Raw genomic sequence first — 18,239 nt, 5'->3', positions numbered from 1 at the left:
CTCACATAGTGACTTCTGCATCTACTAGAGAAGCAGCTCAAGCTACTTGAATTTGAAAGAGATGACAAAACACGGATAACCAATATTGAGCAAATTCTTCCCTTAGTAGTAGCACTCTTCTTCAAATCTCGGCCCTGAATGGGAAGCCTGGACTTTGAAAGTCATCTAATCTTCCTTGCTGTATTATACTGTATTGTTTTAATTAGTGTTTTTATAGTTGTTTTGATTTTGTGTGGAGTGCCCTACCTGGGTGGATGGAGCAGCCAAGTAATTTCGTTGTCCCCGAGAGGGGGCAATGACAATAAAGATATTATTATTATTATTATTATTATTATTATTATTATTATTATTATTATTATTATTATTATTATTTTCCATGTGTAAATGTCTCTAAGTTGTTAGCCTTCACAATCTTAACCATTTGGGCAACAGAGACCCCCACACAACATGCAGTGATCTGTCCACATCACCAGTATCTATCTTCTTCTACTATGCAGTGATCTGCAGTGGTACAAAACCAGGCTGAAGCCAGGTCTGTGTGCTAAAAAGGCTTGGTAGCAAGTTTTATTTGGTCTGTCACATTTTTACATCCTCCCACCAGTTACCTCACAGCTCAGTTGGAGTTACACAACGGATATTATTATTTTTATTTACTGAATTTGTTAGTCGCTTCATCTTGCCCAGGGCAACCCAAAACAAAACCGACAAAAAGTCCCACATAGAAACATTAAAACCAAGAGGGGGGGAAAACATCCTGGCCACTTCTAAAATGTCTTGTCAGAGAGGAAAGTTTTTGCCCAGCACCTAAAGATTTATAATGCTAGGTGAGCTTCCTTGGAGAGAGCATTCCACAAATGGGAGCCACCACAGAAAAGGCTCCTCATGTTGCCACCCTCCAGACTTCTCATGGATACATGAACATGTTAAATAAGGGGTCCAAGAAAGCACAAAATAAAAAGACTGCCACTTCCCTACACATCTCTCCCACCTCCCTTAAAACATCCTCCCAAATCCATAGTCTTATCAATAGTCTTCTCACATAACCTGCAGCTGCCCCAACAGGTGGTAAAAAATGCCAAGATTCCCACTGAGGCCCTTTCATATTCAAACTAAAGGGTAAGTAGGCCAGCTTGACTAAGGAATGCTTTTAGACTGACTTGATTTCTAGCTTCACTACAAGGCCAAAAAGTCAAATGTTTCTCAGTGACGCAGGCTCCTTCTCCAAGAATCCCAAAGATTCTTCCAAGACTCTAAATCAAAGCATGAGGAAAACAAAAGTCACTACAAAAGATGGGGAGGAGTTTTACAGTGTTTCAGCTAGCAAATATCTGTGCATGAGAGTTAAAGTTTGAAAGGGAAGGAGTGTAAAAAGCTTAAACGCAACATTTTAACTAAGAAATAAGCTTATGCGGGAACAGCAAGGAGGGGGTTATTTAGGGCAAACCATTTTCCATTTAAGTGAAACATAATGCACTCGTTTTAACTTTAGGCCTCCGATGGATGAACAGTTGTGTTGCATGAAGACAGTCCTAGATTCAATCCTGGCATCTCTAAGCAGGGTTGGGAATATGCTCTGTCAAACCCTGGAGAGCCACTCCCAGTGAATGCAGACAAAACTTCAGCTAAATGGACCAAAGGTCTGACTCAGTATAAAGGCATCTGCCCATGTTTCTTTTTCTAAACAGATGCTGCATTTTATGAAATGGTGATTATGCTGAAGCCAAGCAACCCTGAATGGCAACAAAGGTAAGGACTCCATTGGCTATCTAAATATCACTGGATATATTAGACATGGGGAACCTGCAGTCCCCAGATCAAATCAGACCCGTCAGGGGCCATTTTCTTTCAGTCAAGTCCACGTGTCCAAAACTTTTAATGTTGGTGACACACTTTTTAGATATAAATCATTTCATGACACAGTAATTCAGTTTTACTAGCAAACTGGAAGTTAAACTAACCCCTTTCCAGCCTTGGGAGGAGCACAGGGAGCGTTCGCACGACATACTTACACACTGTCGCGACACAGAGTTTGGAAAGCTGTGCCATACATGATGTCATACGACATCAGGGATGAGGCAGGTAACATCAAAGCTCCTAAAGAACCACTGGAGCTCACTTCTTTTAAAATTTCACGTCAAATTGGTTCCACATGGAAAATTGCATTCAGCAGGAATCTTTGAAGCCATGGCATGAATTCAAGCAAGGGTTGCAAAGGAATAAAGAATTGAGAGCCTAAAGAGAAAGCAATTGCTTAGCCTACTATGATCCCACTGGAGAGATAAAAGAAATGCTCCTTGAGCAGGCAGAGGCTTATCTCATCACAGAACTAAGATCAGAGAAAAGTCTCTGCCTGCAGTCTTTTAACGAGTAAGCAGAGGTTTATTGCTGATCTTAAGATGTTAGTGCTGTGGTGCTTAGTGCCAAGACTGAAGATAAGAGATCAGTTGTCTATTATCTTAGCACTTACCTTACTATGGAAAAGACACACAGTACATTTGGCACAAATGACACTTTTAATAAAATAACATTAGAACAGCAGAGGGTGCTGTAGATCCAAGAGATTTGTGTCAATGTAGCACCAGAAGTGTCAGGTAAGGCTATTCCTGACAAACTGATGGTTGGATACTCTGTAAGGAGAGTTGCTACAGGGCAGAACTATAACCATCTCTTGGAAACTGGAAAAGTCAACCTAGTAGCTACCTCTGCTTTCAACAAATGGCTATTGTGAGACAAAACTGAGGGCTTGTGTGCTACCGGGTTAAATCAAAGTTATTAAGCCTGATGATGACCTATTAATGACTGATGCCGAAGGAGAAAGCTCTGACAAACCTATAGAGCCTTAGTCCCAGGTGGGAATCCTAAAGCTGCTTTTTTATTAAAAAGGTCAAAGCCTAACATACTCCTGCATTATACTGAACTTGAAAAGAAGATGTGCAAAGTCAAACATTTTAGTGCCACCGATGGTAAACAGTGTTTGAAGGCTGTAGAGAAAATCTGCTCATATTGCACCCTGTTTTCCCTCTCCGAAGAAAATACAAAGGATGATAAAGTTTTGATGTAGATGACTCTCTCACACCGATACGGCACTCTAATATTCCTAAAAATAAATCTGATAGGCAATGGATGGAAATCTAATAAAGTTGTCAAAAACATAAATTTCACTGTTCAAGTACACTGTGTCATGTGAAAATATCAGGCATTCAGTCAATAAGGACAGTTACTATACATTACAATAGCTCCAGATTCTTCCAAGAACATTTGGCAACATAAATGCTTACTAAGTAAAAGACACAAAAAAATATGTGAAAGGGTAATTAAGATTGACCTTTATTTTAAAAAGCTCTACTTTAAGGCTTTCTAAAAGAGTTCAGGGTAGTTTTGATCTGGGGATCTTCCACCTTGTCCAGTTACGGTGGTATATACCTTAAGAGCAAAATGCAAAACCACACCCACAAAACAACTGGTGGCATGGTCGTCTACAGAAAATTAAGTTGTTATTATTAGTGTGCTATTCATTATTCTTGACAACCTGTTTCCTTTTAGACAGTTTTTTATCTCTTGGGGGTGAAGTAGAATGGAATACAAGCTTGCACATGTTCAAGTAACATATCCTCAAAAGTGCATCTAAGTGCCAAGAGAATTGCCTCCTACACATCAACTCACTAGATGGCTTCCAGCAAGCCTTGCTTCTCAGCCACATACACAACTAGGCACAACTAGGCAAATGGAAGGGTGGGAAAACTCTACCCTTGTGGGGAGGAGGAAAGTTAATCACCCCTCAAGGTACCACACTTAAGAACATAAAGAAGCCCTGCTGCATCAGACCAAAAGCTCACTTAATCCAGCGTCCTGTTCTCACAGTGGCCAACCAGATACAAGTGGGAATTCCACAAGCAGGACTTCAGTGCAAAAGCATTCACCTTCTACTTGTTCATTCCCAGCAACTGGTATACAGAAGCATAGCGCCTCAAACAGTGAAGGCAGAACATAGTCATTGAGGCTAATAACTATTAATAGACATCCTTCATGAAAACTGGCCCTGGCTATGTTTTGTCAATGTGCATTTATTTCCCTTAACTGCCAGTAATAATAATAATAATAATAATAATAATAATAATAATAATACCCCACCCATCTGGCTGGGCTTCCCCAGCCACTCTGGGTGGCTTCCAACAAAATACTAAAATACAGTAATCCATCAAACATTAAAAGCTTCCCTAAACAGTAAATACTTCCAATCAGCATGCTCACTTCCCACCATAGCTGCCTAGTTTCAGTCTCTCCAATAAAGAATTTGAGGGGGGCCAGCCCCCCCCCACCAAATTGATGGCCATTACCATTCAAATGCTCTGCATGTGCTGCATCTTGTAATCAATTATGGAGGGTGGGGCTTACCTCCCCCCCCAAAAAAAATATTTTATTCAAGTTGGCACCCCTGCTGACAGTACAGAGTACAGTGGTACCTTGGGTTACATACGCTTCAGGTTACATACGCTTCAGGTTACAGACTCCGCTAACCCAGAAATAGTGCTTCAGGTTAAGAACTTTGCTTCAGGATGAGAACAGAAATTGTGCTCCGGCGACACGGCAGCAGCAGGAGGCCCCATTAGCTAAAGTGGTGCTTCAGGTTAAGAACAGTTTCAGGTTAAGAATGGACCTCCGGAACGAATTAAGCACTTAACCCGAGGTACCACTGTACTCTATTCCAAACTTAAAAATGGAAAGTGTAATGCTCGTGGTCAACAAAAGTGGTTTAAAGACTCTCTCAAGGCAAATCTAAAATAAGGTAGGAAACACTAGGAAACACTGGCCTGCAATCGCTCCAATTAGAGAACAGCCTTTACCAAAGGTGTTGTGGACTTTGAAGACACTCGAACTCAGGACGAAAGGGAGAAAACATGCTAAGAGGAAGGCACGCTTGGCAGATCCACACCGTGATCAACTCCCACCCGGAAACCTATGTCCCCACTAACTGTAGAAGGACGTGTGGATCCAGAACTGGCCTCCAGAGTCACTTACGGACTCACTGTTAAGACCGTGTTCAGGGAAGACAATCTTACTCTGCTACAAGTGATCGCCAAAGAAGAATAGGTGGGTAGCCCTGACCACTTGTCAAAGTGGCCCATGGGGTGTGGGAAACATCAGAATCTGGCCCGCCAGCCCGATCCAGTTCCCCACACCTGTTTTAAGCCATAACTCAAATTGTGATTTTATGCCTATATAAACGCACACACTTCTTTTTTTAAGCAGCAGTGGCCTCATAAGCTACAATGGATGTTGAGTGTGCATCCCACACATCCTATTTTAGAATGCCATGGAAATCCCTCTTCACTATCAGCATTTGCTTTAATCTAAGACAGCTGGAACTGGTTTATGACATCAGCCAAACAGAGTTTGAAAGACAAATCTTAAGTAGTTCTTTTTCTGGGAACCAAGATACTTTAAAAAATAGATGCATCCCAAACACTGGACATGCTGGGAATGTTTTGAAGGGGGGAAACCTCAATTCCAGTTTATCTGCAGAGGAAGCTGCAAACTAGGACAGCACACTCACAAAATGAAAGGAAGTGAACTTAAAAATCCGTGTGTGTGTGTGTGTGTGTGTGTGTGTGTAGAAGAATCTATTTAAATAAGTGGAACTAGTTTCTTTAAAATAGAAAAAAGGAACCTGACACATATGATCACATGCAACGAGGTTTACGGATCCTTATCTACTCATATAAACCAAACACTGACAGAGCTATAGCACTCAAGTTGTTTTTAGTAAAGGCTTTTTTTAAAAAAAGCAAGTAGCTTTCAGCAAATATTTAATGCCAAATAATTTCATAAATTGTGTTTCATACACCATCCTATAATAGTGTGCATTAGACTTTAGTGCATTTCCAGTGGAAATGGTTGAGAGAGAGGAGGGCCAGATTCAAAAATTACTTTATATTCTTTTTAAAAATCACTAGTGTTACAGAATTTAAACACACATAGCTTCAGACTATAACTGTATGGCTCTCTTCAGGTTAATGAACCCTGATCAGACACTTGATTGCAAGCAGAAATTAAGCCATAGTTTCCTGGCTCAGGTTGGCCTAGTTAACACATCAAGCTAAGCCGAATTGTGCCTTATTACAATGTGTTAGCATGTGGTCATTTGAGAAGGGGATCACAGCCCCTTCATTCCATCATTCTGTTAAGCCGTCATTGCTTGGTGTGTCCAACAAACTGCAATTCATTGTTTACTTCTCTCCAGACTAACCACAAGCCATATCCAATGTTGGTTCTTGGTTTACAGTTTTTGGTTATTCTGGAGTGAGCTAAACCATGAGGATAGGTTTGGACAACATGTTCAGACAAGCCACGGCTTAGTTTGGGATTGCCAGTGCACCCTCCAGTACATCCTGTGGCACATACAAAAGGTCTTGTTAAAAAATCCTTTAAAAATCCACAATGAATGACACGACTCTTTGCTATTCCTGCTCCAATCCCTCTCCTACATGCCCCAACAGGAGCCATCAATCCCAACACAGTATATCACTCTCTAAAAATTGTCCTTTTGTTCCAAATTTCACTTCCTGTGTTTTAATAGTGATCCATAAATGTCTAGAAGGACTAGCCTGGCTGCAGACCCTAACAACTTTTTAGAAAGAACGAAGTAAAGAAAGCAATTCCCCACCCTACCCCGAGCAACTGGGACTTTTATAGTATTCCCACTCTCATCTTTTTTTAAAAAAAAGAATGTAGGAATTGTCCAGTTTGCAAGGGATTAACAGCTTTCTTAAGGAGTTATCTGAACAAAACATTCCACTAGCACAGAGAGTTGATTCTCTGGACCTCTTGTAAACAAGAGAATACTGCATTGCCATTAGACAACACATTAGACAATCCCTAACTTTAAGAGGGCATGCACTCAATTTCCACTGCAAGTGTTTTTACAGGAGGAAGGTACTGTATATGTACATCCTTACTTTGTAAAGGTATCAAATCTCTTCATTTCACACAGTTTAATCATATGAGAGTGGATCTTTACAAGAATTTTTACTAACCATGCTGTCATACAATGAAGATAAGCGGAATTTGAAACGTGAGCAAAAAAACAATTTTTGTAGAAGTAAAATTCTATAAAAAGCAGAAGCAAATTCCCAAAGATTAGTCCAAGTGCTCCCTGCAGAACTCCTCAAAAGTTAAAACCTGTAGCCTGCATGCTCACAGCCAGTAATCAGGAGAGAAGTCTTTCCCAGTCAAATTTACTTCATTAAAGAACCTAAGGTTTGGCAGCTATTTGCTTGAAATTCAGAGAAGTGATCTCATTGTTCAAACATTTGAATTTATGGGGGAGGAAATCTCCAAGTTGAAATACATACAACCTTTTTTATTTTTAAAAAAAAACACCACCTCTGCATTCTGTTCCACTCCCCAGATCCTGGTACTGCTTGCACATTAACATTGTTTAACTAAAGGGAAGTTACCTGATTGTACTGCCATTAATATAGTTTCTGGTTCCAGCAGAATCATACCAAATCCTTTTCTCAAGGGAAACTATCCATGAAATGAAAATACAGGAAGGATTGCAGATTCAGACTCATCCAAGACTTTCTTTCTAAAAGCAAATCCTTATAGACTGTCAGTAAGAAGTGATATTTTTCTGTGCATTTCCAAGGTTATCCACTCTACCGGTACAATGCAAAATCAAGCTACAGGAACTCCAAAAGATCCGAGCCGCAGCAAGCAAGGATCCCTTCAGAACTCCCTTCTGTGAACAGCTTCCTTGCACAATCCCTCTTGTTTGAGAAAGGAAGAGGAGGTTGCATGTGAACTCTTAAATTCCCCAGAGGACTATACCAATGAGGGAGTTCTCTTCCAGGAATTAGTACACCCACATGACCCTCTAAACTGAGACATTCACATAGCTTGAAAATTGCAGCCCACAAGAAGTACAATAACTCTGACACATGTTGCATCCAACAATATTTACAGATGAGACAATCAGGCTGAGAAATGTAGTAATGGATTTCACTCCCATTTTACCTAGTCATTATTTCTTGTCTCCAGGATGAAATTTATTTTAAGTTTATTACAACAGCTAACTTAAACATTTAGTATAAAATAAATGTATTAAGGCAACTGCCTTCCCCCCCTATAGTTCTCCTAGACAAAGAAAGTTATGAACTTAGTAGGTTATAGTATAATACTAACTTTTTAAATGTGCTTTCTTTCTGGAGGAATTTATATCTCATGAATTTAATTTCTTGAAACCATGGATTGCTTTTTTAAAATGACACAAAAACCAAAGAGACATTTGAAACATTTCTAGCATTATGAATGTGTCTCAGAATATTCTGTGCTGTGCACAGCACTTGAAAGAATGCTCTATACTTTTTCAAATAGTGTAGTTGTGATTACTCGATTGCTTTTGTTCCAAGATTCCCCCTCCTCAAACTGACTCTAATATGGACTGTTACTCTTTGCTAAAGTTAAATACAGAAATAATTCTAGCATAAATGTAATTCTAAAGCTATTACTACCTTCAGAATTGGGGGAGCACTAACCAGAACAAACCAAAGAGATCCTGGAATAAATTTGCTATCACACAAGCGACTGCTGCACAATGATACACAGTAACTTGAAAAGGAATTATTGACACTGCACTTAACTATTTATATCACATTTTTAGTTTGTTGCACATTTCATAACATTTGTATTCACCCTTATACAAATCTAACTTGCAAGCTGATATTACACCCATTTTAAATATAACAAATTGAGGCCAAGAGGTTGCAACTGGATCAAAAGCTGGCACAAGCATAGAAGCCAAGATGGGACTTGAGGCCAAGTTTCTCAGATACAAGGTTGAGTGCACCGGGACCAAAATAAGAGCCTCTTAATGTGTCTTCTTCTACACAGAGTGTGTATATTGTCATGGGAGAGCATGAAGCAAGTGTATTTTAACATAAATATAGATATCCAGAAGATACCTTATATTATTGTAGTATCACTTAATGAATCTAAAAGTCAATTAGGCATCAGTCAGATGAAGTATTATTTATTAAAAATTTGACCACTTAAAAATCGCTACAAAGTTTACATTAAAAATAAAAATAAAACATTCAACAAATTTTCCTTTGAAACAAGATCAACAGAAAATGCAACTGTATTTCACAAATAACGCTGAGCAGTGCACACAAAAAAAGAGTATTATGCCATTACTGTCTTCCTCTCATGAATTATTCAAAGCGGGCATTCCACGTTGGTCATGGAATGATGAGCAGGAGCTTCTCAGATCTTAAAAGATTGGCTTTGGCTGCACCAGGGAGAGGCAGTCTGCTAGGCTATCCTTTCTCATGGTGGAAACCAAACAAATGCTACCACAGAAGAGCTGCATTTCCTTCCAGTTCTGACATCAACATGCTCCAGTTGCCTATTTGTTTATTCAAATATACAAATTAAATTTTGCTCAAGTTCTTATGCTTCTATGTACCCAGTGCTTTTTTTTCTGGGGGTACGCATACACCTAAACCTTTTGTGAATCTAAGTTTGGCCTCATTGAAGGGTAGTATTTCAATATGCGTAGGAAAATGAGAGTACCCCTAAACATTTTTAAAGAAAAAAAGCACAGTATATACCTCTGGATAGACCTCCAAAACTTTGTCAAATGTATTCATTGTCATTCTACCAGCACATTGTTTCATTTGCATAATGTGTCTGGGAAAGGCTGCATGGGCACAAAAAATGCAGGGCAAAGCTATGATCTAATTTCCTTTGGTCTGAACTGAAATGAGAGAGAAAAAACTTGATTTAGATCTGTTGACTTTTGGTGGTGCTGTGGCACAATTATCTGATGATTCAAGCTGAATCAAGGCAACTTCATTATTTGTCAGGCTTCCACAAAGATCCTTGTGGGTTTTTCCAGCATTAAATGCATACTGTTCACATCTGCAAGCAACATTCATGGATCTCTTGAAAACGAATAGCCTGGGGATCAAAGGCTGAAAAAACTATTAGGTATACTAAACACTGACCCTGCACTAGCTATGACAAGTTCCAGTTCCAGAACAATATGTCCAGAATTTCACAGCATGTTTGAAAGAGCCCCAAACATTGTATAGCTGAGTGGAAACTCTCCATTACCTGAGGCATTAAGTTCATTTCATGAAGTGTCTCAAGACTGAAATTCCGTACATTCCCAACAGCTGAGTTTCTCCAGAATGGGCTCCTTTTCTACACAGTGAAAACTCCTAAGCTATGCATGTCAATGCAGATTAACAAGCTACTGCAAGTTCTACCCAGTCTCTTCTGATCAGTTATGTGACTAACAATGCACAATCTGGAGAGCCGAACAGCCAGGAATGTGAAAGAACCAACACAGACCCAGACTGATACAATCGCAAGCTTTATGGCCTCAGGACATATGAAAGATTACAACTTCTGTTGACTAAGGCTATACAAGTGATGAAGCACAGGGAAATGGTGATGTGATCATTTGATTGCAAGTGAAAGCCAAAATTACGAAATAAAAAGATAGCATACAAGAATTATTTTTGAGAGCTGCATGAAAACATATTGCTACCAGGAAGCAAAACCGTTAAGGCTGCAGTCCAAACCAAGTCTACCTGAATTCAGCTGGATTAAAGCTCATTCATAGATGGCTTTCGACTTTGGTCCTGCCGAGTTATATAAATCAGAACCATTCTTTTATGTGTTAGGGAGGCTGCAAGGACAAAGGCACCTTATATCACTTATGGTGTACTTGTCCTAAGGTGGAAGGTTATTGGGCATTGATTTTTACACATATTAAATTGTACAACAATCCTTAACAGGTGACCCTCTGCTTGTTTTCCTTGCTAATGATCCCTGGCATAGAATTTGTCTTTTTCAAAGCTACTGCATACAGGTTTGACATCTTCATTGAGCTATACAGTACTGACATTCCTGGAGCACAGCTTTCTTTTAGTAACCAAATATATTTTTGCCAATTTTGTTTGTAACACAGAGTTTTGAAATTATATGGTGTTTATTCTCGTTAACATATTGTATGTTTCCAGTCTTGAGGTATTGAACTTACAGCAATATATGATCATACCAGGTAACTAAGAAAATGGAGTTCATACATATTTGTGGAGCCAAGGTTGTTCTTCAATTTGCAGAACTACCAGGCACATCAACATTACAAGGAGAACCACATTACAGACAAATGCAAATGTAATCATTTCAGACTTTGAGGTTGAAATGTATGCATTTCCTAGTAAAAGATTGTGTAAATACATTTTTTCTATAAAAACGTGTGCAATGTAAGGCACACTGAGGGTTAACCTCCTGGGAGGCTACTCAGCACATTAAGTAAACTCAATTCTGACTCAGCAGACTGTGTCTGGAGTTGAGAACAGAAGAATCCTTCAGAAGAATCCTTAACAACAATAACAGTTAACTTTTTCTGCCCCTTGTAATGACTACCTCATGCCACTGCTAGCATATCCTTTCCATTGCCCAGCATAAGAATTAGTCATACATTCAGCACCAGGTTTACTCCAGAGCCAATTTGATAAGGCTAGGAGTGTTTAAACAATGAACTGCAGCCCACTTACACTGCACTATCAGAGTTACAACTATGGTCAAAATGAGGAGGAAATGATCACACCTAGACAGCAAACATTCATGGCTAAACCTGTGTATGACGTGGCAAATTAAACATTTACCTGTACCTATGCTACTTTGCACATTCTGGTTTAAGAATTCAATAGGGAATTGTAATATAAAAGCACTAATTATCTATTCCTAATTATATAATTTCAGTAAAAATACACTGCTAATTATATATTCCTAAATCTGTAAAGCCAAATGCTTTTTTTAAAAGTAGTATTACATACAGCAGCTTTCATGCTAACTTTATAACTACATTTTATTTTTATCATACATCCCAAATTACCTGTTGTACAACTGAAGATGAAGACAGATGTAAACTTCGGATATATTATCAGGTCAGTTTTCCCAAAACCAATAATGGCACAGGTGGGCAAACTACAGCCCTCAGGAGCTCTATGTGGCCCATAAAATTCATTTCTAAAGTTACTGCAAAATTGCTCCAGATACTAGGTTTCTAAAGATGTGCTTGTGAGATCACCTCCTGGGGTGGACCAACCCAATGGATCCCACCCTTGCAGGGGGAGTTAGTCATAGCCAAGCCAAATCTCACCAGATCATGATCCATTTATGAAAACCATGTGACACTCACCCCTTCAAACACTTGTTTACTTCCAATCTATTCTGTAGCAAAAACCAGATCTGCAAATACACTGAGCCCATGATGTATTCAGACAGCCCACTCTATTCTAATGGCAAAGAAGTCCTGAGCCAGACTAGACAAGGCTGACCCAAGCTGGACATTCAAGTCCACCAGAACCCATTGTTCTTGTTCTCCAATACTACACCAAGACTGCCTCTACCAACTGAGAAAGGGAGGCAGCTGGGCAGCAAGTGGGTAAACACCCACAAGATCCCTATTTGTCTCTCTGACCCAACACCAGATACAAACCCTCACATCTGGCTGAGGTGGGTTGGTTCCTCTATGAGGGAGAGGAATGGAATCCCTTGTCCCCAAACACTTGAACCTATGCTGTTGCTGCACTGAGTACCAAGACAGGTAAGTAGAGCATGCCCACCCAAGACTGACCCCAGGTCAGTCACCTCCTCCACAATCATATTATGGTTGAGAAGTGTTTGATTTAGACTGACCAGATGTTCAGCAGCAGCAGCAAGCGAGAAGGCAAGTTGACATGGCTACTCAAGATCTGCTGACTGAATGGCAGCCCAGAGAGGGAAACAGCATGCAAATGATTCTTAGCTTTTCTCTTGGGATAACATGGTCCAGCCCTCACACTAAATAACCCTAATAATATTTGGCTTTTCTATAGCGCTTTGAATACTCCACCACGGCAACAACCCTGCCTTCGCAATAACAAAGCTCAGTGTTAGTAGATCAGCTCTGTAGGTACTAATGGCACTGGGTTTTATATCCCCATCAGATATGGATCTCCAATTACACAACTGCACATCAAAACTACTTGGAGAACTGCCACCATATGCAATTTTATGTTCCTTGGGGGTGAACTATGGAAGGCATTCCCAGTCAGGTTACTTCCAATCCCAATCAACTGCAGCTTGCAGAAAACTGCTGAGTGTAATACATATTACTAGTTTAAGAACTACCCTCTACTGCCCATTGAATAATTTATACAATTTATAGGCAAATTTGACTGTGATTCTTTTGCAGTGGTAAGAATTTAAGCTGCATCACTTCCAAAACCTGTACAAAAACAGCCTGCGTCAATATTTGTAAGACTGTCAGGGACGAAGCACAAAGCATGAACTGTTACTGTTCCACTTACCATTCTTCCTCTCACTTAGTGGAGGAAGGTTAGGGTTCCGGCCAGGATGGAGACCTAGGGTCAGCTCAGGCTGCAGGGACAGCTCCTGCAGCTCATTGGCAACAGCTTCACTCTGGGGGCTTGGTGCCGCCGAAAGAGACACCAACACTGCTTCATCTTCATTTTCGCCGGCCCCTCCTCCGTCCAGCCCATTTGCAGCAGCGACGGAAGGGGGCAGGCACAGCACTCCGGAGAAATCCACTTTGGCTTTCGTGATGGCAACCTGAAGACAGAACATATAAGAGTTGAACAATAGCATATATATGTATTATTCTACCTTCCAAGAAGTAGGCCTCTTCTCTAGCTGTAGCTCTTTTGCAGGGTCCCCCACATTGTTTCAAGTTCAAAATAAATAGGCACAAACAATCTGCATACAAAACCTATGAGCATCTACAGCTCAAAGCAGCTAGAAATGTCTTCCTTCTTCCATTTCATACCTCAGAAAAGTCACATTCATAAGAGTAATCTGGATACATTAACTTTATTTAAAGGTGTCATATAATCAAATAAGCCTATATACACAACAAAAGAGGAAACAAGCTACTATTAACAACTAGGAACTGAATGAACTGCTGAGTTTGGCTCTGGAAAGGCTCAGCATATCCTGAAACAAGCTAATTTTGTCCTGCCCAAACTCCACGGCAATTTGCAAAATCCTTATAGAAAACTTTCAAGAGCTCAGAATAGCCTTCAGGCATGCATTACAAGACCTAGTGTAGCTGTGCTGGGCCTCTTCTTACAAACACAGCAGTCTCTGATGTACCGCAGGATCAATGACAATGTTGACCAACTGAGCACTAAAATTGCAAAGCAAGTCCCATCATAGCAGCCCTTACAGCTTAGGTTATTTCTAGACTGGAACCAGAGTCCACCAGCACTGGACAAGTGCTAGGTGACTGGGGTGGATTTTGGTACTATTCTTACTGGTTATCAATTTTATAATTCTAATTTTTTAGTTTAATAGAGCTAATAAATTCCCTCAAAAAGCACCAGGAAACAGCCTGCACAAGACCAGGAAACAGCCCACTCTGGTCCTCTTCCCCCACGCCCACCAATTTACAAGATTAATGCTATTTCAGTGCTTTCTCATACGTTATCACAATAATACTTCCTTTATGCCCATTTATCAGCTTGTATGGTCCCACAGCGAGGTGTACGAGCAGGCAGTTCTTACTCGCATGTACTGTTCGGGTAGAAAGTCCCTTCCCTGCCTTGTTCATTGTTTCCTCCATCTCAGAGTTTGTACTAATGGCTCGTGGGTCTTTGCCAGGCTGAGCTTACTGCACTTTTGACTGCATGAGGGGAAAAGACAAATACAGAGATTTTCTTTCCTCTTTCTCTTGGAGCTGGGAGCAAAAGGGAAATAAGTGGAATGAGAGTTGAAGATTAACTAATTTGGGGCTGAATCTGGGTGGGAATGAACTTGGAGAAAATTGATCTGGGGTGTTATGCATTACTGGCTATGATATTCAGTACCCATTACCCCTCTGTTCTTCATTTCAGATGTCCTCACACTTAGCAGCAATGCTTATAAGGCTATGGGGACACAGAGCAAGCCTATAATCATATGGCATGTTCTGTAATTTTCTATAAAGCTGAACTCTACAAGTGTGTTTCTTACATTTTAAATACATTTCTAACAGGGACTATGCATGAAGAGTAATAACACTCCTGTGATTACTTGTCAGTAATAACTCCAGCTAATTTCAAGGTTTTATCTACAGGAATTAAAAAAGCATCCACCCACAATGATGCCTTGAAACAGTGGAAAAACTAAGGCTGTCAACTGATGAAAAGAATTTTTCTTCATTAATCAGTTTATACATTGTAAAAATTAGAATATGGATATTCTTTGGAAACAATGAATCATAACATAGCTTGAATTAAGTTGTAAGATATCACTCATCTTTTGGGAGGGGAGATATTTGATATTGTTTTGCTCAGTCAACGTAATAGGGACATGCTAGAACAAAAAAAAAGCCTTTAAAATGTTGAATTCATAGCCCCCCATTTAAAACTGGATCACTGATTGTTTGTGACCCCCATATAAACTGCATAATACTTTACAAGTCTGAGGATGCAGTTGCATTATAAAGCATACTGTCATTCTCCACATATCCCCAGCAATCAAGGTTTCTGTTGTTAGCAAATTATTTTAAGACAGAAAGGTGGGGAAGTAATTCCATTAGCAAACTTGCTATGGACGTTTCTCTCTATTCTTCGTTCCTTTAAGTCAGTTTCTATTTAGGAGTGGTTACCAGGGTAATGGCAATTTCCTACTCATTTAAGAATTGCTAAGCAACCTGCATCAACTAGCAGCAGCAGGTGGCATGCAGAAGTAGGCTATTTTGGGAAGCAGTAACTACTTTTCTTGCATTTAAAAAAAGCCATCTGTTACATGTCTCTGGCAACTGTGATCAGGAGGCCAAAAGAAAATCTAAAGTAATCTTTAGGCAGAGTGGTGTTAAGTGGATCAAGTTTTAAGCTAAACAGAGAAGGAAGAAGCAGTGGTGTTATAGCTGAGGACAACATTCTTTCTAGACAATCCTAATTCAGAAAAGTAGGAAACTGCACCATGTTGTTGATAGTCTACTAATAAGCAGAAAACAATCACCTAAAACTGGGTATTTACCCAGAAATATCAGTGCTCCAATCAGTTCTTCAGAGGTTCAGGCACAAGTCTTTCCCTATCCCTGTTACTAATGACACGACACTTGGAAATTCTTAGGATTAAATCTAGGAACAAAATGCATTAAAAAATATGCACTGCCTAGAGCCATGGCAGGTCTTTCAGATAACTGAAAAATAAGGCCTGGAAAGTCCAATCAACATAGTTTTCTTTTATTTATTCATTCATTCATTCATTCAATTCCATCTATCCTGCCCTTACTCCCAAAGGAACCCAGATGCATACTATAGACTGTGATCTGCATATTTAGGGAAGTTCTATTTTATAGAGGGACATCCACCCTGCTACCTGCTATGCTCTTTCTTGGATCTTCTCTATGCAGACAACTACCTGAGTGTGGTCTTTTGAATGATTCTCCAAGTAAGGAACTAAAGTGTGCACTCATTTTCAGTGTACAAAGTGAATGGTATAAGAAGCCACTGCTTTCCCTATTATCCTGTCCCTCCCCAGCAGTGCAAGGAGAGAAACAGTACATCCAGTACTTCTACTGACAGTGCTGAAAAGCAATGGTACAAGCACCTGTTTCACAAGGAACTTCTGCATCCCTATGGTTCTTTCCTTGTCAGATTAGATTAGAAATGCCACAGGGACAATGACTTGTCATTCCCCAACCAAGAGCAAACAGCACCAGTCTTAAGGCAAATTCATACCAACTATATTTAAGCACACTAATGTTTTATGTGGTTATGCAATGAAGTCATCTAACATATCTCCATCATATACACAGCACAAACAAAAAATGGGTTCCATACAACATAACTGAACAGTTCACAGAATTACTTGATTACAGCTACTTTACACCTATTTTGCCTTGTGGAAAGCTGTACATGCACTGGATTTCCTTCATGGAAGGGCTAAATTTTGATTGTAGAACATAGAAACCTGCCAAACTCAACTGGGAAGGCTTCAAGGAAGTTGAGGTAAGTCCCAGTCTACAGAAAATTCAACGCCTGTTCAGTCTTTAGGTACACACGGATACATAAAAATATGTATTTTAACTTAACAAGGCTTTCCTAGAAACTCTGGTTTAGTCTAACCACAGGTCCAGAGGATGGCACTATCTAGTCAATCAAGTGCCAACAATGCAATCAAATATTGCTAATATTAAAGTTGTATAGCATACTAGCATAGCTACTGTAGATTGTATGACTGGTAATAATTATACTGTTGCTCTTTAAAGTGCACAGTCCAGTAACAGAAGCAGAAGGCAAAAAGAAAATTTTTGTGTCTCTAAGTAACGCCTCCTTTATAGCATATTCAGTAAGTTAGGGGAGAGATAGCACAGAAATGTGGACACCTTGAAACTCCTTTTTCCGAGTTGCACAAATTTCCACTCCCAAGCTCTAAAAGCATGTGATCACAGAAATAATGTTAAGTGGAAATTGCAACACTGATGTTATTTTATCAGTCCTATAGCTTCTGTTTGTTGTAAGAAGCAACAGATGTTAACTATATATCCATTGATTGAGGAAGTATTCTGCAGGCCCTTGATTGAGAAAGACCAAAACAAATTTTGCAATCCATGTAGACAGAGGAGCAAGTGTGATAAGGATTTGACAGATGGCATGCTGATACAGGAAGGGGGTCTGCAACACTGGACCTTGCCTCTTCATTATTTTCAAAAGGAATAAATAAACAATATGCAATGATCACCTGAAATATCATTGCTGTAATATGAAAGGATGAAGTAATAAAACAAGTTGTGCCCCTGCAAGAAAATCTGAAAAGGCTGTGATCCTATAAACACTTAAGCTTCATTTAAATGACTCGGATTTGGGTTCACCTGCACATATTAACAGTATTTATGTCAGCCTACTGTACCAAGTATGTGGACACATACCCAGGAGGGAGGAAATGCATTTATAACTGGAAGCACATTTCCAGATACCATTCCACTAAAAAGCACTGGTTCCCACAATGGCCAGCCAGCTCTCTACAGGAAACCCAAATGCAGGACATAATGACAATGGCTCTCTACAGATGGATCACATGGGTGTGGCTTCAGTGAGAAGTCCGTGCAGCCACAGCAATTAGAGCTTCCAAAATTACCAGTGGTGCTTTTTTCCTTAAGCCCAATATAAAATGCTTTTTCTATACCCAGTCCAACCAAATCATAGGTCAGCATTTAGCAAATGATGTTC

At 39.7% G+C, this 18,239-nt stretch overlaps 1 protein-coding gene across 3 annotated transcripts in view; it reads right to left on the bottom strand.

Moving 5' to 3' along the window:
* Nucleotides 1-18,239, bottom strand: part of MRTFA (myocardin related transcription factor A) — an 83,543-nt gene that overhangs the window by 48,913 nt on the left and 16,391 nt on the right. For 2 of the 3 annotated variants that reach the window (XM_028747133.2, XM_077934950.1), the window contains exon 2: nt 13,371-13,632. The gene's annotated coding sequence lies outside the window, so the exon portion shown is untranslated. Of the gene's footprint in view, nt 1-13,370; nt 13,633-18,239 lie in introns of those variants that run through there. The other variant, XM_077934949.1, reaches the window with a different exon arrangement.

Source organism: Podarcis muralis, chromosome 10 (genome assembly GCF_964188315.1).
Source record: "Podarcis muralis chromosome 10, rPodMur119.hap1.1, whole genome shotgun sequence".
Taxonomy (NCBI): Eukaryota; Metazoa; Chordata; class Lepidosauria; order Squamata; family Lacertidae; genus Podarcis; species Podarcis muralis.
This window is presented reverse-complemented; position numbering and strand designations above follow the sequence as displayed.